At 36.4% G+C, this 26,124-nt stretch overlaps 1 long non-coding RNA gene across 1 annotated transcript in view; it reads right to left on the reverse strand.

Annotated features, from left to right (window-relative positions):
* Positions 1 to 3,731: 3,731 nt before the first annotated feature.
* LOC116574428 overlaps positions 3,732 to 26,124 on the reverse strand; it is a 39,957-nt gene continuing 17,564 nt past the window's right edge. Inside the window, exons 4-6 of the long non-coding RNA XR_004279291.1 lie at positions 7,961 to 8,124; positions 5,087 to 5,172; positions 3,732 to 4,146 (exon numbers count right to left, since the gene is read on the reverse strand). This is a non-coding gene — a long non-coding RNA (uncharacterized LOC116574428). The remainder of the gene's footprint in view (positions 4,147 to 5,086; positions 5,173 to 7,960; positions 8,125 to 26,124) is intronic.

Consider the following 26,124-nt stretch of genomic DNA (forward strand, 5'->3'; position numbering starts at 1 on the left):
GGCCCTCAGATCCTGCCCATTCTCTCTTGTAGGGTGCGAGGAAGACGTGGCTTCCGGAGAACCTTAGTCATTTGCTGCTTCTCGCGTTTTCCCTCTGCTTTGCGGCCATGTCTCACCATTGTCTGGACTTAAGCTGGGGTTTTAGACTAGGAAATGACCATTTCTTTTCATTCAAAACTGAGATTTCATTCTTCTATTTCTCTTTTAAAAGTCCACTGATTGATTGATTGTCTTATGGGAGTCACTGGCTTTATATGGCATTCCCAGTGGCCACTGGGGAGTTGATTTTTTTATTCCCTAGATGATTCTAGGGTTTCTATTTATGGTGCTCCAAAAATGGAGGTTGATCTCTATATGTCAGTTGCTTTCCAAAAAATCCAGGTGAGTCATCTGGGACAGGTGCTAGCATGGAAGTGTATCAGTAGTGGAGTTCAGTTCCAGAGAGAAAACCAATCAATGGTAAATTTCAGATGACGAGAAAAGAAACCCAATGAATTTAGCATTAAAGGACTATGTTCTGATGTTGCAGAAGATTAGAACAATTAGAAAAAGCTCTTTTTTTTACTTTGCATAATCTCCCTTTAAGTTTTGCTTTTGGAAATTGGGAGGTATCGTGTTGGCAGATGAGTGCATATTTCAAAAAATACTCAGCATATTTCAAAAGTCAATTTTTTGTTCAAAATATATATGTGCTGGTATGACTAAATGCCTATATAAGTTCAGGAAAACAAATTAGAAAGATTAGAGGGCTATGCACCAAAATCCTAATAGTAGACACTGGCCAGTTTTCATTTAAATTTTAAATAAGGTAAGTGATTAAGTTTTGGGTAATTTCTATACATGTGTATTTTTTATACATGTTTTCAAGTGATGACTATTTGAATGTTTTCAAATGTTTTATAATGAATATTATATATTTTATGTTTAAATGTGTATTTTATTATAAAAATTAAAAAGTGAAAAAATTAGTACCAAAAACCCTTCTGAATTTTGCTACTGTAATTACTACTAAATAGTACAAAATTTGAATTTTTTATTTTGTTTTGATTTTCATAAAATACACTTACAAAGAAGTCAAAAATAAAAAAAAATTAAAAGTATTTATTTACAAACACTTTCTTCTAGCAATTTAAAATTATTGATTAAAGTTGAAAGGGGCACCTGGGTGGCAAGCCAGTTAAGCTTCTGACTGTTGATTTTGGCTTAGGTCATGATCTCAGGGTCCTGGGATCAAGCCCTGTGTTAGGATCCTCTCTTTCCCTCTCCCTTTGCCTCTCTCCCTGCTCCCTCACTTGCTCTCTCTCTAAAATAAATAAATAAATATTAAATTGAAACTAAGACTACAGATTATTCACGAATATCCATAAAAGTATTTTAACCAAAGCTGAAAATTTCAATTTAATATTTTACAATGTTTAAATGTTACTATTTTTGTTCAAATATAAAACGATTTCTAATTCTAGTGTTCACTGACCATTTTATGGCCAATGTAAATAATTAGTATTATGTTCATCGTGTGCTCTAGGATAATAAGTGTAATACGAGTTTCTTAATATGGCAAAATATTTTTCAAGGGCCAAATCTTACAAACACTGTGCTAATTCATGAAAGTCATTAACATTAGTGCAAAAGAAAACAGGGAAAAAGGCTAATGGGCAGTACTAGGAAACAAAACTTCCCATGCAGGCATCTATTATATTCATGTTCTTTGAGAGGAAGAATTTAATTTAATTAATATGTCTTTTCTGTAAGCGTTAATGCTTCTGCTACATGTTATGGCATAACCTACGAAGCTTAGGCTATTGTAACACAGTTGTCTTGTTTTAAGGACACTGGGAAGAGAGACACAGACAAGCATTTCTGTGGGGCCTGAGCTGTATTAGATACAGAGCAGATGTTCAACACTAGAAGTTGTGCTGTGCCAACCCTAAGGGATGGATTCTAATGACAAATGTACCTGCGTGTTTTTTAAAAATACATTTAATTTTGCATGTGTGTGATCTACAGGGATCCCTAAAACACGAGATCTACCCAGGGGAACAGTCCCTCTTCCCTGGGTCTAGTGGAGGTACAGTCTATTGTCCATCTCAAATCTGTAAATATATATCAAGCACCTGCTATATTCCAAACCTGAGAATATATTTCAGATTTTGATCCTATTGAATAGATGTTTACTATCTTAGATGTGGTGCGAGTGGAGAAATAAGCACTCGTGTAAACCACACCGGAAACAGCCGGACTGGAAAAGGAGCTACATGGAAGATCCAAAGGTTAACTCTCGTTGGGGATAGTCTGGATTAAAGTTCATTTAAGATAGACTTTGTAGGGCGCCTGGGTGGCTCAGTGGGTTAAGCCACTGCCTTCGGCTCAGGTCATGGTCCCAGGGTCCTGGCATCGAGCCCTGCATCGGGCTCTCTGCTCAGCGGGGAGCCTGCTTCCCTGTCTCTCTCTCTCTGCCTGCCTCTCTGCCTGCTTGTCATCTCTCTCTGTCAAATAAATAAATAAAATCTTTAAAAATAAGTAAATAAAATAAAATAGACTTTGTAGAACTGGTAGGATTTAAATAAATAAGGAGAAAAGGGGATTGTAGGAAGAGACAGTTGCTTCCAAAAAGGGACGACGGTGGCTAAATACAGGGTACCGGTTTAAGGGATGGTGAACCGGACCAGGATGTTAGGCTGAAGAATGTGTGTTTTTGTGAAGAGGGGAGTAGTTTTCTGAGCGGGGGATATGGCATAACCACTTCACCGACTGAAGTACACACTTAATTGAAAGTGTAGCTTGTTTAAATAATACCTACCTAGTAACAGGCTTGTCAAAGCCTTGAATAAGGATGGATTTTGATGAAATTAAATATTCAATGGTCACAAGTCCTTGTCTAACGCCATACTGATTTAAGTATAGGCATTTCCCAGAATAAAAGATGGATTATAAAAGCCAGGTATTTTATTCCTTAATTGCTGTGGAAGCTAGTCTCCAGTTACAGCTCTAAGCTTTAGCTGATGTAAGAGTGTTTCAGCCAAAGTTAAATTTAATAGAATGCATTAATTCTTCCTCATAACAACCAGAACCTAGCACAAATTTTAGAATGCATTTACAGCATGTTAAAAGGGCAGACATTTATAAGGATGTAACAAACCACCTTGCTACGTTTTAGCTAGATTATAGGAATATAGGCTACTATACTATAAAATAATGGACTTCATAGCTCTTTTCAAAAAATATAGGGCATGTTCACTTATGAAGTAACCCATTTTACGAAGAAATTTTCAAAAAGTATTGGTGATTACAATTAAGTCATATTTAGGATTTTACTTTTTAACAAGTTTTATTTTTTGAGACACAGAAGATAGACTCCTGGCAAGAATCTTTTTTTTTTTTTTTTTTTTTTTTCCTTCTCAGAGGGGCATTAAATACTGGGGTACAACTGTTAGGTGATAAACAAAAGGCAGGAAAATAACCACAAAGCCTTAATTAATACAAAAAAGAAGAACTGGACAAACTTAGAGAAATGAATACGAGCTATATTTTTTTTTTTTTTAAAGATTTTATTTATTTATTTGACAGAGGTTACAAGTAGGCAGAGAGGCAGGCAGAGAGTGAGAGAGGGAAGCAGGCTCCCTGCTGAGCAGAGAGCCCGATGCGGGACTTGATCCCAGGACCCCGAGATCATGACCTGAGCCGAAGGCAGCGGCTTAACCCACTGAGCCACCCAGGCGCCCAATACGAGCTATATTTTTGTTTATTTTGGTTGTTCTCTACATGTTCAAGAAATATCTGGAGAGTCACCGAACACTTCGCACTTTTCCAGCTTACTTTCCACATTGCGGGTCAGCTGGCTAACCCGTTCCTCAGAGAAACCGGACCACTCAGAGCGTTCACCCAGTTCAGCTTCAAGGAGTTTGAAGACAAGGATTTGTCTCAGCTGGGTACTGGAGACATTGGGATGAAGCAACTTTGGGTGGGCTCTATGCCACTGGTCTGCCCCAGGCCTGCAGAAGTAATTTTGTTGTGCCTTGAAAAAAAGTTCTTTTCTCCAACGTATGTGAGAGGGAAAGTTCTCACAGGGAGTGTGGGTCCAGCCGTGAGTTCCATCTTGTATGTGGGTTGAAGAGGATTTAACAGGGACATCTGTGATGTATCTCGCTAAATGAACAGGGTAGAAACATATGGTAATAATAAATATTGTTATACACTGTATGAGCATACTTTAATGTAATTTTAGTATTCTGCTTTCCTTATCCAATATTTGCCATTCTGAGGTGAACTCTCACTGCTCTGCCCGTATTTTCCTTTAAAAAGATTAATTTTCTTAATTGCTTATTGCTGTGGTATTTAGCCCCTTGTCATAGCTCTTTAACTAGAGTATATAAAACTATATTGCATTCAGAACCAGGAAATATTAAATGAGATCCAGACCTCAGCACATCAGAAAACTAATTAGGAATTTATCTCATTTTATGAAAAGAAACATCTTATTTTTATTGTTCTCATTAAATGAATAATTTATTCTTTAAAAAACCTTTTATTTTAAGGCATTCAGAAACACAGAAAGAGTGGGACTTTAAGCAAAGTTACAGTCACCTTGATAATCTTTAGTTTCTCAAATTTCTGTCTAAATGAAAATTCAAACTTGATTTATGAATATTCTAGAGAAAATAATGGGATCATGTAAGGAAGAGATCTGTGACTGAGGCATATACGGCTCCATCTTAGATATACATGAGTTACCAAAAAATACAGAATTTATTTTGTGTCACATAACCTAACTGAAACAAAACCTACATAAAGCATTTACTGAGTAGTTAATATCAAAGTCCTCTTTTAATAAGAATTACATTATAAATTAACCCTTCTGAGTCAATTGATATTATCACTGGCTATGTAACAAATGATATAAAAACATGTATCTTGGTTCTTACTGTGTCCTGGTAATTCACGACCATATGGACATGCCCTTATATACATACAAAATCAGGACAACAGGATGAACTAAGTTTAAACCAGCTTGAAAAAGACCAAGGGCTGATAGAAGACCGAGCTGCTTTATCATCAGAGATCTTAAAAAGTAATTGAAAACACTCACCTTGTTTTGCTACTTTGGAGGTATCCTGGCAGATTATATAGCCATCACTGGAACATTAAACTGAAGTATGAGAGGCCAATGTATCCCTTAGGAGAGAAAGATTTGTTAGAAGGTGTTAATGGTTTAGCATAAAACCTCAAGGTAAGTCAAGCAAGTCAGTGGCTCTGAAGCATGGCTTTGCTCCCTGTGTTATCCTGCTGTTTTCTTAGTGGTGTCACCAAAATTCTTTATATTGATTGAGAAGGTTCCATAAAGTTTGAATGTATGAGATTTCCAGCCTTAGGTCACTGATATTCACACTCCTAACTTTAAGTTACAAAAATACCATAAAAACAGCAAATTAGGGGGAGATCGCAGATATAGTAGGAGAACAGAATAACTTTTGCAAAAGTCTATGTAACAAAGTTTAAACATTAATTCATTGTCTGATTTGATTAGTAGTAGTAGAGCTAGATCAATCAATCAGTCAGCATTAGCAGGTCGGTAGCATGTGGTTTCCTCCACAGGTACACTATCCTTTTCCCTCTGAGTTCTTACTCATTTTTCTAATACACAAACTGCACACATTTTTAATACATCATTCTTTAATGATGTATCTGGTGATTAGAGCCCTTCTGCTTTACAGTATTTGTTTGATATGTAGGCTGCTTTACTAACCGCTTTTGGTCTCTTGTAGTATACCTACTCTTCTGGGTTTTTGTTTTGTTTTTTGTTTTTTTTTTTCTCTCTATTCTATATAAGAGGAAAGAATTGCCCATGGATGTACACTTCTAGATTTCTTTTGTTTTTTTTTTTTCATTTTATTTAATTTTATTTCTTTTCAGTGTTCCAGCATTGTTCATGCACCACACCCGGTGCTCCATGCAATACCTGCCACCACCAGCCCCTCCCAACCCTACCCCCCTCCCCTCCAAAACCTTCAGTTTGTTTCTCAGAGTCCACAGTCTCTCATGGTTTGTCTCCCCCTCCCATTTCCTACTCTTCTCTTTTCATTTCTCCTTTCTATACTGTAAGTTTCTTAAGGGCAGGGGGAAAAAAAAGCCTTCTAACAAGAGAAAACATTGAATAAACATTTTCATTGCTTTGGATTTCAAGGCAAACTCTCACCAACATTTAATGATGACTATTTGAGCTATAACCATGGAAGAATATTTATATCCTTTTCTGGAAAACACAGATACTCTTTTCTAATGATTATAGACAATTATATTTTGTACTATCTTTAACGTATTTTTCTATTGTTTTAAAATTCTATCAGAAAGTCATCATCGTAGAAACTCATATTTTAATCTGACCTACCCTTCTTCTTCCCTTTTTTCCGTCCCCCCTCCCTCTCTTATTTCTTGCTCTTTTTCTTTGCAATACATTGAAAAATTAATGACGTAATGTAGCTTCTTTTTGGATCTAAATGAATGATTCCATAAAATATAGGCTAAAGCACTATGTTGGGATTTTTAATTTCTCTATTGGGAGATTTCCTGAGATTTGCAAGACGTAGGACAAGGGTGCTATAAAAAGTTAATCTAGAGTGGTCTGAATGGAAAACGACTTAAAGGGATTTAATTGTGTCAAATAAGCATCTGAGATTTTTTTCTTTTAGGGATAAAATGTTAGATTTTTCAAGACTGAAATTAGTTGAAATTCTCCTCTTCCTCCATAATTAAGTAATAATATGTGACAAAGCATGAGTTAGTGCATAATAATTCATACCTTTTGCTTTGCTAAGAATGAGGCCATAGGATGAGTGCTTGTTTAAATGCACAAGTTATGAGTTATTATATCATAATTCACACCTTGAAGTACCATACTGTGATTATAAAATGGCCCTGTGCAAATATTATTAATTTTTAAAGTTCAGAAATAAATTATTAAAAATAACACATTATGACTTCAAAAGAACATCTCTAATGTGAATTCATTAAAAATGGAATGAAAAATAAATTAGTGTACATTGAACCAGAATTATATATAACCTTTCTTGATGAACTATTTTCATTGACATAGTGTTGTGAAGCATCCACTCTATAATTTGTAGCTATGGTGTAGCTCTTTCTCTTTTCTTTTAACATCCCAACAAATAATGTATTCTTACTTTTTTCTCTCAGGGCCATAACTTAATGGTGGCTTTAAGTTAGACTTTGCAGTCAATTTTGGTACTGTTTTTTTGTTTAACAGGGTTGCATGTGGGAATCATGAAGGGCAACTCTCTTTAGCAGTTGAGTACTGACCTCCAGCCTTTGAACCCAGTCCTTCAATGGCTTCTAGGACAATGCCTTTTGATGGTCTGTCCCATCCCCCTTCCTCCCCCCCACCATCTTCCATCAGTTTCCTTTCATCTTTCTCTCCACTGGCTACAGGTAGTCTTCAAAATGCTCACATATTTGATTTTCTTCTCTGTTTAGTCCTACTCCATCAAGACCATATTTATTTCAATGATTCTCTCTATGTAGAAAACAACCTAATGTAGCTTAGTTTCTAGAATTTCTCTCATACTTCAGATTACTGATACTTCCTGTTATTATCTCAGTCATTCCGGTTATTATTCCATATCTTGAAATCCAACATATCAAAATGGAGTGCTGTCACCTCCTCTCCAAACCAGCTCCTCTTCCCATTTCTCTCAGTGTGTCTATCCACTTCCTGCTCTGAAATTAGAAGCCCTTCCATCACTGTCTACCCTTTTCGTCTTTCTTCAACCACTGAGCATCTATTTTATGTCAGCTACTCCATGAGGAATAATTGAAGGTAAATGTTCTTAAAAAACCTTCATTGTAATAAAAGAACCAATCATGCAAGTAAATAAATTTAATATGAGAAAGAATGTGATACACACAATAGGGCAAGTAAGCACATTCCACTGTTTCTACCACTTACCATGAAAAACTTTATGGAGAAGTGGTCCTGAAGGATGAGTGGCGTTTCAGAGAGTACGTGGGTCACTCCAGGGGAACCAAAGTTGTGTGCAAACACCTCTAGCAGAGAATGCAGAAAAATTCTTGCTACCTTTTAGTGTCAAATATCTTCTCTTTCACGAAAACCTGGGAATGGTAGTCATTGTTTTATTACTTTAATGTTCTTAACTTGGCAAAATAAGATTTCACAAAGCTAGGTCAGTCCTATACAAATTTTTACATGATAATATGTTTGAAAAAAAGGAAATCATTGCTTTACATACAAAGAATTACCAAGTCCTTATCTGATATGCTTATCTCATATTCCATTTATCTCATAAGTTTCAGACTCATCTCCAAAGTCCCCCATTTATATGGCTGTAGCCCTCATTTAGAAACTCACTATTTCATTCTTAATTACTTTGGCACCTTTTAATTGGTCTTAGCCAATCTCTTCTTTTTTTTTTATTCTGTGCCATACTCTGCTGTTAGATTAAGCTTCCTGAGTATCTTAAATTCTTTTTCTCTTCTGATCAAGAACTTACAGTATCTTTCTACTCTTTCTATTATCCCTGTTCAAAACTCTATGCCCAGCTGTCAAACTCCTGGAACATTCACTTCACCCCACCTCCCAATCATATTTCCAGTGGCTTTCCCAAATGCCACATTCAAGGATGTTGGCCTTCCAGTTCTCCGCACAAATAACCTCTTGCATTCATACTTTTGCAAATCTTGTTTCTTATCCCTCGAGTCACTCTATTATAGCCTTTCCTCTTCCTTAATTCCAGCTAAAGTTGAATTTTCTCTATGCAATGATATTTGATCACCACAACTCTCATCTTTCTCCTCCATATTAATTTTCAAACTTCTATCATACCCAATATAAGGATGACTGATTATGTCACTCAATATTGATTATTTAAACATACCTACTAAGTTTAAAGCACTGTTGGGAGCAAAGAAAAGAAATAAGAAAAGGAGAAAGATGGAAAATTATTATTGACTATGTTTTAGGTGTCAAACACTGCCCAGCATTTTCACATACCTAAGTTCTGATCCTCAAGGAGATTCCAGTCAGATATGAAGAGTCAATGTGAAAATTTGTTATGTAAAGCAGACTGTGCTAAGTGTGGGTTAGAGGTCAAAGAGAAGTGACATTATGGAGAAAGGACACCGTGATTCTTAGTGATGTGACTAAGAACGGCTCAGAACAAGGTGGCATGAACTGGCATGGGAGGAAGAGTAGACTTTGGAATATGCAGAAATGGGTTGAAGAGAGTATTTTGTGAAAGTGTAGGGAGGCAGGAAAATGTTGAATGTATTTAGAGAAGAATGATTACTCCCATTTGGTATATCATAGTTTAATCTGTCATTGAATTGTTTACTTATAGCTATATCAAAAGCCTCCAGAAACACAGAATGTCACATCACCTTTTAAAAATGTCCTAAAGAATGGGGTGCCTGGCTGGCTCAGTGGGTTAAGGCCTCTTCTTTGGCTCAGGTCATGGATCCCAGGGTCCTGCGATGGAGCCCCACATCACACTCTCTGCTCAGCAGGGAGCCTGCCTCCTCCCTCTCTCTCTGTCTGCTTCTCTGCCTATTTGTGATCTCTGTCTATCAAATAAATAAATAAATAAGTCTTTAAAAAAATAAATAAAAATGTCTTAAAGAATGTAGCACAGGCCAAAGTTGTAATATTCACTCAATAAATGCATCTTTGATTCATTTAAATTTATTAAGCACAAAAGCTATTCCTAATAATATTTAGCATTTATGTAACACTTTTATTCTTTGGATCTTTACGTAAAGTCATTTGCCTATTTGTTCTTGCATAGAGATTGCCGAAGTTGGGAATCTTTTAAACCTTATTTTATTTTATTTTGTATTTTACCATTCATGTAGGCTTTTATAACTACATGATTACTTTTGCTGTACATATTTTGCTTTTTTATGCATGGATTCCAATGACTGTCTGGGAATACTTTTAGCCTAATGAACTTTCTTTAGTATTTCTCTCTCTCTTTTTTTTTAATTAACATATAGTGTATTATTTGTTTTAGGGGTACAGGTTTGTGGTTCATCGGTCTTACACAATTCATAGCTTACCATAGCACATACCCTCCCAATGTCCAATGTCCTTAAATCTATTTTTAAAGAATGTTTAAGTAATTAACTGAATGAGCAATAATAAGGATTTCATGCTTCAAATGAAGGCAGCTTTTACATTGTATAATTCTCCAATACTCAAACTTTTTAGACTTCTGAGGCTTGATGGCTACCAAATGTTTTACATTTATTCTTGTTTGTTTAGTGAACAATAATGTAACACCTATTTATAATGCCAGGTTCTAGCATAAGGATTGGAAAACCTCAGAGGAACTTATTTCCATGACTAATGTTGAGGACAGCTCAGATTGAGAAAATAGTTGGTTCACCAGGTGAGAATGTGCACTGAGAATTTATGAAGCACTAGGGAAAACCATCTGCTACCTAAAACAAGTTGTCCAAAGTTTAGTCCAGTCCTGTTCTATATATATACATTGAAAATCAACTGGGTACCAGCCATTATAATGCATGAGACGTAATTCCTTGTCCTCAAGCAATTCACAGTCTTGAAAGGACCTACTGGTGTAATGTAAGTATAATTCTACCAATGTAGATTTGAGATTGCTCTTCCAGGTTCAGTTCTGCTTCTTATTATAAGATCTGAAGGTTCCCACAACATGAAAACCATAATGGCCTATATTAAATGATTTTCTAGCATCTATACAAGGACAAAAAAGTAAACCTTTATAACTCCTGACATGTTTTAGTTGAGCTTAATGCACAAGAGGCAACCAGCAGCAGCATTATTGGAATCAGCTGAACTTCATCACTATAGTTAGACTCCTGTGACAGTCATCTACAGTTTCCAAAATACACGTCTAATTTTGTGTACGTCAATTAACTGCTTCATTATCAAACTTTGGCGGATAGCGGATGACAAAGTCAGTCAAAGATATGGAAAAAAAAAAATCCCTGACTCTCAGAACTGCATTTATGGCTTAGTGAAATGTATCTAGCAAGACTCTTTTTATTTCAGCCACTAAAAGTAGGTCCTTGCTGAATTACTTTTCCTGCCTTTAAACTCTTTTTCTAGATAAGATGATGGAGGAAGGGCAAGAGAAAATCAAAAAACAAACTTAATAACACCATACCTTCGGAGCAGCTTGATTTATAATGAGTTTGTGGGAACATTCTGAACCTATTTCATGTTGAATTACAGTCCACCTTTACAAGTGGCTGCTAAAGGAGTTCATGAACATACTCCTTGTACTACTTCAATCCTCTTCCTGCTCAGCCACTAAAATTTAAAATGCGATACAAACAAAATGCATCTATAAATTTATATAGTAACTACACAAACAAATGCAAACTCATTCTTAGTAACCATAAAATTACCTTCTGTTATCTATCACTTTGTGAATTATAGTTTCATCGCGTGGAACAGCCAACAGCACAGAATTACACTGCTTCTCTTCTTACCCCTGTGTCACTGCAGTTCTCTTTGCTAGAGAAGCAATCAATAGTCTCATGGATAAACAAATGATTAAAGGCCAAGATGAACTACTGTAAATAGGGATCACATTATCTATTTTTGCACTGAATATAATTAAAAAAATCAGTGTCTACTATTGGCACCTGGCTTGAATCATAATCCAATCAATGTCTTTTGTTTCTCTTATTTTGCATTCTCAAAATCTTTAGAAAGGACAAGTTTGTAAACAGGTACAAAATAAACAATGAAATAAAGGTAGATTTCAGTGGATTTCTTACTGTGAAGTATAAATTGGATACATGAATACATAATGAAACGTCACGGAAATTTTAGCTCCAAAGTCACTAGAATTTGAAAACCTTTTAAAACTTAATACTAATTCAATAACCAAACAGTGTCACTGGTTTAGTGAATATGAGATCTGTAAAGTTTTTAAGTTTGGTAATTCTATGATAACATAGTTCAAGTGAAATAAAGATGAAGACAAAGTTCTTTTTATCTTTAATTCCTCATAAATATAAGTAAGTTGATTTTTCTGTAAGTTATGGGCTATACAATATTTAACTATCATTTTTAGATGAAGAATATAAATCCAAGAGTAGAAACATATTCCCAATGTATTTTCTTCATTAAAATTTGGGTTATAAGAATAATCTGTTCTGACTATTTTTATTTCATTAGCCCATTGCTGTGTAGTAATAGCAAATTAAAAATAATCAGTATGGTTGATGACTATTCTACTTAAACTTTTGTATTTTGCTACATAAAATATTTTTTAATGTTTTGTTACTCTCTAATGTTAACACTTATCTAGATTCATTTTTTTGATTATTATTATTTAGTCAACTACTAGCTCTAATGAAGAGATCTTGGAAATGCAATATGATTGCAGAAATCAGAATTTTAACACATACTTTGACAAAGTCAAAAAGGCAAAGAAATCATGTGAGAAATGATTAAAATGGCAAAGAGAGGCAGGATATTAGATAGGAGATAAAATATCTACAAAAATGGAGGCCATGCAGGTAAGCCAACCTCTAACTAATAGCACCATCAAAGATGGTTTTCTTAAACAGAAGAATCAATGTTCAACATAACATGAATGGGGGGTAAAAAATACTAGACCTGTAATTGTGAAGTTTTCACAACACCAAGGCTAATGTAATGACTTAAAAACTTCCCCAAAATGAACAGTTTGTTTATAAAACAACAAATAACAGATTAGCATCAACTATACATCTGTATAATTAGATGCTAGAAATTAATGCAACAATGCATTTGAAAGTTTGAGAAATAATGTTTCAATCTAGAATTACATACCCAGCTAATCTCTTGGCCAAACTGAAGCTGGAAGAGACATATTTTCATGTCTCTAATTATTTCCCTTTCTTTAGAAGTTATGAGAGGGTAGATTCCAAGCATTTAAACAGGGACGTGGAACACATAGAATCAGGGAGCATGTTGAAGGGTTGATTCAAGATTTAGTGGTGCAGCAGCTCTGGGGGGCAATGAGTTCAGATGGATACAGAACTGGAAGGGAGGTTTCTGGGGGAAAAAAAGAGAGAGATAATTCTAGAGATTTAATGTTATCCTTGAAAATACGGAACAATTTGAGGAAGCAAAAAAGACAATCAACACAAGAAAAAAGTTACATGTAGAAACTTCAGAAACAAAATAAAACCCAGCAAAACAAAGCAAAGTAGTAAATCTGTGCACAAAAGGAAATGCAATTATAGTACAGTATTGGTTATGCAGCACATAATATTTACATAGTTATAACAATAGAGCCATTGATTTTTGTATATACAAAAATTATGCTGAAGGACATAATTATGCTTTACAATACAGAACATAAATGCCATTACTCTTATTAAAGGGAAAGCCCATATGGCTGAATTTGGAAGTTGAAAGGGGGAAAGGAAAGTTACAGGTAAAGAAAAGAGGTCTGGTATCCTTATTTTTCACTGCAGGGAGTCAGGAAATTGGTCTACTGATGACTCAAGAAGTAAGGCCATTTACATATTATTTAACATTATAAAAGTAACCAATAAAAAGACTAAAAATGAATGCTATGGGGGAAAGTATGTAGAAGTGGTACAAGGGTTTAAATACCAATCAATTATATAAGAAATAAATATTCTTCATAAATTTTCACTCAATACATATTTGCTGACTGAAGGAAGAAAGGAACAAAGAAAGATGGCTTGGCAGCAGAGTTTGTGGTCTACAAATGACGTTGACATGCCAGATTCCTACCATCTGGAGCTGAGTAGCTATTAGGTGCCACGCACTGTTGTAGCTGCTGAAGCAATACAGATGAATAATGAAATAAAGATAATTAGGAGATGGGGAGAACAACATGTTGAATAATTGCAATTAAAATTATGAATGGCACAATAGAAGTATGTATAGGTTGCTGTGGGGCTACAGAGGGTGGAAGGAATCCCAGCACCTTGTGGCAAAGCATCAGTTAACATTGCCAATGGCTAGTGACCTTTGAGTAGAATCTGTAGACTAATCCATGTACATTAACTACAACATCATGGTATGATGGTAGAGATGGAGCTCAGGGAAGGCATTCCACACGGAGGGACCGGTATATGGGAATATGGCCTGGAATGCCATAATTTGAAGTGGCTATAAATAGTAAGTTCTGGAAATTAAGATGAAAACAGAAATGACTGTATAGTGTAAACCAGGAGTAATAGAAGGCCATGATTTGAACAGCCTTACATTTTATAGTAACAAGCTTCCTGCTCTATCCTAAGTGTAATGGGGGGGTCATAGAACAAGCCTAGTCGAGAAATGGTCAATGTCGTTCTGACACCAAACTTCGAAAACAGTGCAGGGAATAGTTGGACTGGGGCCCATCAGGGCATAGGAAGCGTTTTAGAAGTGATTTAAAGAGAATCTCCTTAAATCTTCACCAGATAATGTTTACATTGCTAAAGGAATGCTTTCATGGAGGATTTTACAACAAACTTTGGAAATTCCAAGAGTGGATGAAAGTAATTTTGGATGAGGGGTTAAGGAGAAGTGATAAAGAGTAATAAAAACTGTCCATCTTGTAGGGACTGGTAACTCAGCACAAAAAAGAGACTTGCCATCAGCAGGCAAACTGATGAGGCTAAACCAAATTTTACTACGTTCTCACACATAAAGGGCCCAAGTGTAAGGGCCTCAGAGAAAGTTTGGTGAGTCACCATCAACACACAGTTGGTGAAATGGGAAGAGAAAAGGAAGAACATCTTATCATAGTTCCTAATGTAGTAGTCTTAGATCTTTTTCTTTTTTTAAGAAATGGAAAAAATAATTTAAATTTGGGATAGTAATAAGGACATTGAATACATTTTAAAGTCATTTGAGGTTTTTCAAAGTTGAAATATATATTTTTAAAGGTTTTACCTATTTGTTTAATAGAGAGAGTTCATGAGCCGAGGGAAGGGTAGAGGGAGAGAAAGAAGCAGAATCCCTCCCTGTTGAGCAGGAAGGCTGACCCACCTGACAGGGAGGGGATGGGGGTACTCAATCCCAGGACCCAAAGGCAGACACTTAACCAACTGAGCCACCAGTGCCCCCAGAGTCAAAAATCTTAAGGTCAGGAACAGTGCACATCATTTCAGACTGTTCAAAAATGTTTTTCACGTCTGTCCTGGGAACGGTGAGCCATTGTCCTATCACAGGGATTTGTATAGTATAACCATTTGCTAATATCACTAATTTTTCTTAGTAACTTACATTCATAGTCAATAAACACTCTATTCAGCAACTCTGCCAAGGAAATTGATATTACTACTTCCAAAATTGATTATTTTGACCCAAGGCTGCTGCTGCTGCTACTTCTTCTTGTTTTTTTTTTTTTTTTTTAAGCTAGGCTATGCTTAAGAGACTTTCAGAAAAGAACAGAGGAGAAGAAACATACAACTCCGTATTTAAAATATATTTATTTTTATTATTATTATGAAATTGTTAATTTCCTAAGGGAATGGAGTTTAAATGAACATTCTGGAGTCCATTTCCTAGGCCAATCAATAATGACCTCATTTGTAGGAAAAAGATAGTATCTGTACATTTCAAAGTAAAATTTATGGCACCCATGTAAGTAATGGGATAAGAATTTCTAACACTTTGATACAGTAGATTTATGCTTAAATACTTAATTCAGTATTTGGTAAGTTTTCAGATTCTTATACAGATGTGTTTTCCCTAAATAAAGCTGGAGATCAATCAGAAATCCAGGGCTCCTATCATTAACGTTAGAAAATCATCAGCCCCCAAACTCATGATACTTTTTCTTCTGAGGTCAAATAGCTGGTGTCTCATTTGCAGAGATGAACTAGAGTTCGCTGGTGAGGTAAAAATGAAAGTAACTTCAGCTGACCCATTAGCTAGTAGCAGAAACGATCTAGCACAGTAACAAAGCAACTGATAGGGTTGCTAACTACTTTGATACACAGATCGGAGTTCCCCAGTAGGTTTCGGGCAACTGTGTATGGCAGGCACTTCCTTTTTGAATATTTGTGTGTCTCATCAAAGTAACTTCCTTTATGTCACTTAACCATGTTCATTTTCATAGGTGAAGGCAACTGGCAGAGTGGAGATGTCAATTAGAAGTTAGGCAGAATGGACACTCCCAGCTCTTTTTGGATGGCGTGCCCTTCCACGCATCTCTGGTTTTCGTGCATAGCTGCTGCATGGTTATTCACATGTATTATCTACACTATAATGCTTCATTTACATAGCTTTTTATATGCAGGCTACAACTGCCAACATTTCAGAGTTAAAATAATATTGGAATTAAATATGAACAGAAGAAAAGAAAATTTGATAGTTGAGATGGAAAAAAGATGCTCTCATGTGTGATTAGAAAATGATGGGGGTTCATTGAAGTGGAAAGATACAGAAAGCTGTTCTGGATGCCAACTACTTGTATAGGATCTTGCATCGATGACCGTGACAAGTGATGGCAGTTCTTCTGCATCAGAAGACGGTCCCTTTGCGATTTTGATAAGTGTACCAACTACGGAAGTCAGAATCCATTGATGAACTTAAAGAAATCGTTGACAGTAAGAAAGGAAGCAAAGCTATTTATTTGTTCACTTAAAACAGAGATGGGATGTCTGTATTTTGCTGCTCACTTTTTAGAGTGAGAGAGGGAACGGGGTCCTTGTGGAAGAGTTAAAATAGAAAGCAAACTAAAGACTGAAATAAATAGTTAGCTGTTTATTTGTCTTTTCTACCATTTTATGGGAAGCAAAATTCCCTTCTGAATATTTCTTCTTGAGTCATTTAAATAATAGAAAATGGAAAGGCAATTTCAGTTGTGGGGTGAATTTTAATTTTTTTTTTAAGATTTTATTTATTTATTTGACAGACAGAAATCACAAGTAGGCAGAGAGGCAGATAGAGAGAGAGGGGGAAGCAGGTTCCCTACTGAGCAGAAAGCCCGATGCGGGCTTGATCCCAGGACCCTGAGATCATGACCTGAGCCGAAGGCAGAGGCTTTAAACCACTGAGCCACCCAGGCACCCAAATTTTAGTTTTATTTTCTTTGGAAATCTCATGTTGGAGAAATAAATGTAAATATACATGGAACTGAAAGAAGACACTAGTCAATTCAGGTTTTATGTGGATTCTATCACGTGGCAGTAATAGTGATTAAGACAATTGTTCACACAATAGGATCAGAGAAGGTTCAAGAGAGCCTGTTATTAAGGAGGGCACGTGATGTGGTGAGTACTGGGTTTTATATGCAACTGATGAATCATTGAACACTACATCAGAAACCAAAGATGTACTATATGTCAGCTACTTGAATTTAAATAAAAATTTTAATAATAACAATTAAAAAAGATTAAAAAAAAATGAAACCAGAGCAAAGAAAGTTTTGTGTAACTTGTGCAATTAAAGATCAAAGGATATGATTTTAAGTTCACTGCCAAGTTTATTAAGATGATGAAAGTGGGAGATATATTTCTATTATTACTAATATATCATACATGGGAACTATGTATGTATAAACCAGTGTACTGTACTGTCAAAAATGGAAGGCTGGTGGTCTCTTTAAATGTAAATTCGGATTTTCTTTGCTGAAGGTTTCAAAGGCAGAGAGATATGGCAGAGGATTTTTTGTTTGATTTTTTTTCTAATGTTAATTTTTAAAAATTAACAAGTAAAGCACTTATGAGGTTGGACAATTTAGAGAAGTATAATAAGAGAAGAAATATATAATTAGATGAATGCTTAATTTGACTATCTTACACATTTAAGAGAATGTTTTTGGGTGAAAGATTTTATACCTCATAATTTTCACAATTATCACATTATATTCCAAATGGAATTAATCACAACACATATTGTGATTATAATTTAAGCTTACACTGCTTCTACTTCAACTCTTAGTGCTTTCGTATAATTTCTATTGTATAGAATAGTTGGGACAAATGTTATATGATTTTGCCCAAATATTTAAGACATAGATTGAAAAAAATCATATAAAATTTGTTTTGCAATTTAAAATTAATAATTTAATGTATGAGGAAATAGATATGCTGAAGTAAAAGGCAAGAAATGCTAATAAAAAATATTATGGGCATTTCAGAGAGGATATCTCACAACCAAAATCATTTGCTATTTTTAGAGAACAGTAAAATAATTAAAGATATTTGTTTCCTCCTGTAACAAGTCTTCACTTAAAGATCATAAAGTTTTAATAGAAAATGCTTTCTGTGCTTGCTGTTCGTTAATAGGACTGTCCTTTCTTTTCTCCAGTTTGCCAAGCATATTCATATCAAAGGGTTCACATATTCATGATAAAATATTTTACATTGGAAGACTAAGACAGTGAAGTTGAAACTCAAGAGACACTGGGTTTTGAAGATATGATCCTGTTTATGTATTTCTTACAGAATTTCTACTTTGTAGGTGACATCAATTTGGACTCCTTTTTAATTCACATCTTGGAAAAACTGAAGGAGCTACAGTCAATTATTTTCATAATGGGCAAATATTCCACCAGTGAGGCTCAGATTTGGCAGGTTTGAACAGATGAAGACTAGATGCTGACCACTGCAGGAAATCACTCTCCATAGAGATCACTGAGGGCCAGTCTGGTGATGGGTGGTGTTCACCAATTCAGTCCTGTCTTGTTCTGACGCTCTGGGTGGGCCACCCCACACCATTGTGCAGGGCGCCATTTATATGCCTGGACAGCAGGCTCCTTTGCTTGGCCATTAGTCTGTCACCTCTGTTCTGCGGGAAGTACTCTTCTAGCCTGGCTAGACTCTGACCGGGCAGGTAAGGCTATCCACAGCCTTTGCGTCCTTGCTTCTGGGGCGTGAAGCCACACCTGGCTGTGCTCCTCATGGCAATAGAATTTTCAACAATATATTAACTAGGACTAACTTCTGTAGACAAAATATACCCTGATTTTCTGCGCTAGTGATTTACACAATTTTATGTGCTCTCTACATCTCATGGACTAAAGGAAAAGGCCTAAAAATGAAAGGGGAAAAGTTTGGTTGCATTTTAATAAAGGGAGTATTGGGCGCCTGGGTGGCTCAGTGGGTTAAGCCGCTGCCTTAGGCTCAGGTCATGATCTCAGAGGTCCTGGGATGGAGTCCCACCTCAGGCTTTCTGCTCAGCAGGGAGCCTGCTTCCCTCTCTCTCTCTCTCTGCCTGTCTCTCCATCTACTTGTGATCTCTCCCTGTCAAATAAATAAATAAAATCTTAAAAAAAAAAAAAAAAGGGAGTATTGACCATGAGAAGGAGGGAAGGCAACAAGTGGATGTGGATGGCCCGGGTAGGAGGAGTCATGTCTCCCACACTTGCTCCCACTCTTAAGGTGCTATGTTCATTTTCCTAAACAGGTTTCTTAAGTAAAGCTTTTGCATTACTAATGTTGCTTGCCCCATATGGCACTGTTTAAAGATGAGAACTTTTAGGCTTTCTGCCTGGGTGCCATTTCTACCCTGCCCTTCTCACTCCAAGTTGGAGGATGGTAATCCTCAAGTCTAGATAACGCTTTAAAACAACAACAAAAGGGGTGCCTGGGTGGCTCAGTGGGTTAAGCCTCTGCCTTCTGCTCAGGTCATGATCTCAGGGTCCTGGGATCGAGCCCCGCATCGGGCTCTCTGCTCAGCCGGGAGGCTGCTTGCCCCTCTCTCTCTGCCTGCCTCTCTGCCTGCTTGTGATCTCTGTCAAATAAATAAAAAATTAAAAAATAAATAAAACAACAAAAAAAGATCGTTTCCAAATGAGTCACAGGAAGAGAAAAGGAACCATTAACCTTTAAAAAGAAAAAGGTGAATGATTTCAGCCAGCAAAATCAAATTTATTAAGCAATAGCTGAGGAATTTCAACGGGGGCCAACCATAGGCAAGTCTGGAGAACAAGGGAGAAGAGGCTCCTTTTATAGAGAAAAGGTGGAGGTGGGGAGGGATTGTTTTCCACAAACGGTCTTGGAGGAAAATGGGAGTTGGAAGTGGTGGTGGTTTCTCATCGGCTGCAGGCTGGGGCAGCTTGCTGCTGCTGAACAGAGAGAAAATCTTCCTTTTTCTTGCTGGATGACACAAGGAGTGGTACCAGTGGGGCTCTTGAAACCCCTCCCTTTATGGCTTCCGGAAGCCAGTTTTGTTTGAGGTTTCCTTAACAGGGTCACAGCACAAATCTCTTGTATTTTTTTTTAGACTCAAACTAAAATACTAATTACAAGGACAGGAAACCACATATTATTGTCACTGTTCATATTTCTTGGATTAAATACCAGTAGATGCTATTCCTTTTAAAAGTCAGACTCATACACGGCAAACATAAGATGTACTTAAGTGAGAGATATGCTTGATTAAGCAGGAAATGAGAGAAGTAAAGTAGGTCTGTTCATGGTGGAAGAGAGCCCTTTGAGATCAGGGAAAGGAGTTGGAACTAGGTGCGTATTAATGCGATCTTCTTAGAGTTAACTGTAGTTAAATGGCTTTACACAACGCTGGAAGCAAAAGCAGAAGATGGGCCAGTCAGTAAAAGAAAGGTCAGAGGCAACAAAGCACTGTGAGTAAGAGCAAGCATTCAGGTGCTCAATGGGCGGGATGGGAATTGCAGACTTACTACTTACTGGCTGTGAGATTGTGGGCAAGTTACTGGATCTCTTTCTGCTTCCGTTTCTTCATTTGCTCAGTGGCAATGATGACAATAATAGGTTCATATCTCATAGAGTTGTGAGGATTAGAACATGATATATGGAAAGTGTTTATAATGTAGAAAGTATCCCAAAGCAATTATTATTGAAGTTTTATTAACCAATGAAGGTTAGGTGTGTCAGTGGAATAATCTTATCTGTAGGAATTTATTAAAGGGTAAGAGGTACAGAATCAACCTGAAGTCAAAATTAAGGGTATTACCTTTTTATCTTTAACTGTGCTCAAGTGTCAGACTATTATTTGTCTTAATGCATGCATGGAACACTAATACAAGCAATCTTGTCAGACAGAAGTTGGGTATTGACCTGCTTATAAAAAAGATGAAGTTTATACATCGTTGATGTATATTTTCTCATTTAGAAATAACAAGGCATTTCAATTGCTCACCATCTGGCTGACAGAGATTTTTTTGAGTTACCCTGTTAATAATTCCTGAATATTCTCCGCAAATGTAACCTTAAAATTTCTAGTATTTATTGAAGCTCATAAAATATAGGTCAGTGTACATAAATCATTTTTAAGGTTATATGAGAAGAAGAGAACATAACCCATTCCATCCAAAATATGACCACCCAATGCAAAAATATGTATTCTTGCCATTTTGATACTTGAACTACTAAAAAGTTTAGAAATGTTTTAATAGTTACATGGCTGAACCTATATTTAATATTCTGTAGATTAAGTCAAAAGTACACTTTGCCCTTAAGGATGAAATGACAATCAGTATACAAAGGGAATATTGTATGAGAAAAACACACTTTGTCCCAAATGTAGACCGGCGGCTTCTAAATGTGCTTCATTTATACAATCAGGGATAAGAATACAAATGACTAAATAAACTCCCTGAAGAGTACAGAAAGTTTTCAGTTTGAGATTGTTTCTTGTGTCAGTCAGGGCCCTGTGGGGTAGTGAGTGCGGGGGAGGTATGATGCCATTTTTAATGCATGTTCTAATAGATCTTTTTCATGACTCTAAATCATCTAATATTATCAGTCAAGCTGACTTACTCTCTTGATCTTCAAAGAGAAAATAATTCAAACTCTTTCCTTTCCTGAAATTTTCATTCAATATCTTCTATAAATGACTTTTAATGCACTTTCAATATCAGTAACTTTCACAATATCAGATGCAAGTTCATAGTGCATTCAACTTGTGATTTTTTTATTGACCATTAAATCAATAAATATACTGTTTCCCCCTCGTGGGATTATGCACCTGTTAAGAATGAACATTTTTAGAGAGTTTAGCTTTAAGTTTTCTTGGAATGAAACAGAAATTATTTTATACTGGTTATCTTTTTGTTCTTGTTTTTATGGACTAGGAAACCTAGAAAGAAGGCACATTCAGCTGAAAGATAAATGGGTAGTGTTCAACATTGACATTGAACAAAGATGAGAAAAGACATCATCCTTTGTCCACCTTCTTTGTTCCTAGTTGAAACCAAAAATGGAAATAAAGCTCTGCTTTATGGTGCATGCAGGACTCCAGATAAATGCTGATTGCTAACATGGATGTCATGCCTGTGTCACTCCGGCACCCAATCACACGTAAGGACATCTCCTTAAGAACAGGTGTGGTGTTGAGAACTCGGGTGAATGCCTGCTTGTTCACTCCATGAACAGTAGCTGCATACTAAACCAACTCTGAGTGCATGCCCTTTGATGACAATGATTGAACCCTGGTATACTGCATGGTGGAGGGTTAAAGGTCTTGTGGAAGTTGGTGATTGTCTATAAGACAGTAATAGATGGGTCCTGATCAAGAGAGTTAGCTATCAATATTCCAATAATGTGATTTAAACACTATGCCATTTCAGTCAAATATAAACTCAACATAATTATAAAATTCTAGACAAAACAATCTGTTATTGGGTAATCTTGTTTTTGATGATTTAGATACACACTAATTTATCAGAAATGTGTCTACCGTGAGAGTACAAATGAAAAGCTCCACTATCAGTTATAAAAAGCTTCCACATGTACAATGTCTATAAATCTGCACCCCTTTCCAATAGATTGCTTTTTCTTTATATTAATTATGGCTCAGACTTCATTTTATGTACATTTTCATTTCCAGCCATGGAATGCCTTAAGTAATTCTTATCAGGGGAGATGTGAATAAGCAAGAGATTTTAGTTAGTTTATCTTGTTCTTCAGATGTTTGAAAAATACATGAAGTCATTTGGTTAATTCTTTCAACATATTATTTCATATGGAAGAGCTCCCAGCTTGGTCACCTTGAACAGCAATTACTTATTTCCTTATTATCTCTCCCCATTCCTGAGGTTTGTCTGCCTTGCACACAAATAAGGTCACATTTTGTCATCAAGACTGCTTATACAACTTCCTCAGATTTCATGTTGAATAGTGATCGTCCATTATGTGGCTAACTGATTACCTATTGGATTTTCTGGGAGCTGCTGAAGATGGTACACAAATGTTTCAAAAAAAATTTTTATAAGCATACACTGAGCTAATGCACTATTTCTCAGTATGGGATTTTAGTCCACTTGACTACTTGTAAAGAATGTGTCTGGACAGTGACTCAAAGAACCTTTTTAAAAAAGCATATGAATCATACTCAATGATTTATTCACATATCTATTTAAAAAATTCCATTGGTCATGCTAAAAAAGGTTGCAAGCCCTTTGACTTAAGTATTTCTATAATGGCTGTTAAAATCAATTCTGGCATTAAAGTCTCCAAGAATGAACAATGCATTGAGTGGAAAATTGATTACATGGTCAAAGAACAGTCCTTTGTGGCCTCGTTTGCTTTTTCGATTAGCACAGCTGTCATGGCTGTTGTAGGTGGTCCTCAAAACTTATAGGGAAAAAAAAATCTGTCCTTGACACTTAATGTTTGTCTATGGATTTTTGGGAAAGAATTATGTTTTTGCTTGCTTATTAGAACCTACTAATGTAGGTACCAATGTCAAATTGAGTTTTGTAAAGATAAAGGAGAGATACAGAAGAGACTGGTGTGTGGGGAAAACAGAGTAATGCAGAAAAACCACTTCTAGGATTTCTATCTAGTTTGTGGGAAATACACTCTTTTGTCAAGGAAAAGTGCTCTGATTCTCACTACAGCCATACCTATAGTCAAGCATCTTACCTCTGGTGGGAAATCAGCCGCTGAGCAGACTTGTGGAAGTGAGTAGCTAAAAGGGGGAAATCGTCATCTTGATTTTTAATCTTTGCCTTTTCTGTACTGCCATCAAAAAGCAGCTTTCCGGCCAGGCCTCCTCCCTGGCACTCAGGGAGGGACTTTCCCACCTACATTGATCTTGTGCACTTTACCTTGAATCACAGGCAGCGGGTGTTTAATAAGTGCTTATTGAAGTGTGCTATCGATTTATCTTGGATTTATTTATTTATTTATTTACTTACTTACTTATATTTAACTTTCCCTTTCTAATGAGCAGGTTTCAGATCAAATCCTCTTAGAGTTCTGGAATGTTGATCTGCTCTGCTTGCTTTGAACCCTCCCTAGAAAAGACTCCCAGACCAATCTCTCTGGCTTCCTAGGCTGGCAGCCAAAGCAGCTATGACTGCTTTAACAGTTTTCTACAAATATATTGGCTTAAAAAAATACAAATTGCTTATCTTACAGTTCTCCGGGCAAAAATGAAGATGTTGGCAGGACTGTGTTCTTTCTGAAGACTCTACTGGAGAATCTACTTCCTTATCTCCTCCAGCTTCTAGAGCCCACCTGCATTCCTCAGATTGTGTCCTCTTTCCATGTTCAAAATCAGCAATGGCTGGTTGAGTCTTTCTCACACTATATCACCCTGACACAGACTCTCCTCTCTTCCTCTTCCACTAAGTCTTTTTTTTTTTTTAATTTTAAAAAATTAATAATTTATTTGAGAGAGAAAGAGAGTGTACATGTGAGAAGATGGGGGAATGAGGGGCAGGGGCAGAGAGAGAATCTGAAGCAGACTCCATGTTCAGCAAGGAGCCCCACGTGGGGTTTGATCCCATAACCATGAGATCATGACCTGAGCCAAAACCCGAGTCAGATGTTTAACTGACTGAGCCACTCAGGGTTCCCATACTTCTTTTGCTTATAAACTCCCTTGCGATTACACAGGGAACCATTGAGACAATCTAAGATAATCTCCCCATCTCAAGGTCACCTGATTAGCAACCTCATTTGTATCTACAATCCTAATTCTCCATTGCCAGGTAAGATAATATATACACAGGTTCCAGGGATTTGGGGTGGGGGCATTATTCTGCCTATCATACCCATATTAAGTCAAAGTAAACTTACTACATCTATAGCATTTATAATAACTACACGATCACAGCTAATCTTTGCTATGGGAAAGATACTACAACTCAGAGAACACCCATGGCTTTCCCACTAGCTTCCACATAGCTGGACTTTCCAACTGCAAAAAGAATTTTTAATCTGTAGTTTATTGGCTCCTATGGGTTTCATATTTGTCATCTTTGAATGCCTAGAAATTGTATGTTAAATTTTTTTGTGTGTGTTTTCAGAGAAGTCATGAGCAAAGTTACACAATTATATATAATTTTATATATCCCTATGTTCGGTTATTATTGTTCCAAATTTATGGTTTTGATTTTTTTCTTTCCTTGTCGGAAAATTTGAGTGGTTTCCAATGGTTTTAAGCTTATATTGAAACTTAACAAACTTTTGACTCAAGACTATCAGAATCTACTTTTTGTTCTGGAAGGTGAACATGGAGAATCTGATATTTTATTATGTTCTTAGATTTGATGAGGTATCATTGGTGATTAAATAATAAGTCTTTTTTTAAAAGATTTTATTTATTTGTTTGAGAGAGAGAGAAGGCATGTGCTCACAAGCAAGGGTTGGGGCAGTGGAAGAAGCAGACTCCCTGCTGAGTGGGGAGCAGGACTGTGGGGGTGGGTTCCATCCCAGGACCCTGAGATCATGACCTGAGTTGAAGGCAGATGCTTAACCCACTGAGCAACCAAGATGCCCCTAAATAGCTAGTAAATCTTTAAGTAAGATTCTCCATTTCTGGAGCTTAGCTGAAGCTACTTGAACTAAAGATTTGAGGGAAGATTTTAGCTTCACTGCCAGTCAATCCTGTTTCTCTTCATTCAATTTGATATTTTTGGTGCAGACTCTTAATGCCTTTTGCTTTTCGTGTCTGAGATGGTATTGAGATGATTTTGATGTCACAAGTAAAATGTAAGAAAGAAGTCTGTTGGATACCAAAGTTCTCTCAGAAACTCTCTTCATTCATTCCCCCTTGTTTCCCTCCCCCTTGTTTGTAAATGAAAACCTTGTGCTTTTCTTGGCTGATAATTAAGACTCAGGCTTTTAGAATGCTCAGATATTGAAAGGAGCGTGGAGATAGAAGAAGAAACCTCTTAATTTCCCTCTTCTCCTTCCATGGTGATTCTAGCTATCTAA

Source organism: Mustela erminea, chromosome 15, assembly GCF_009829155.1.
Source record: "Mustela erminea isolate mMusErm1 chromosome 15, mMusErm1.Pri, whole genome shotgun sequence".
Classification (NCBI taxonomy): domain Eukaryota; kingdom Metazoa; phylum Chordata; class Mammalia; order Carnivora; family Mustelidae; genus Mustela; species Mustela erminea.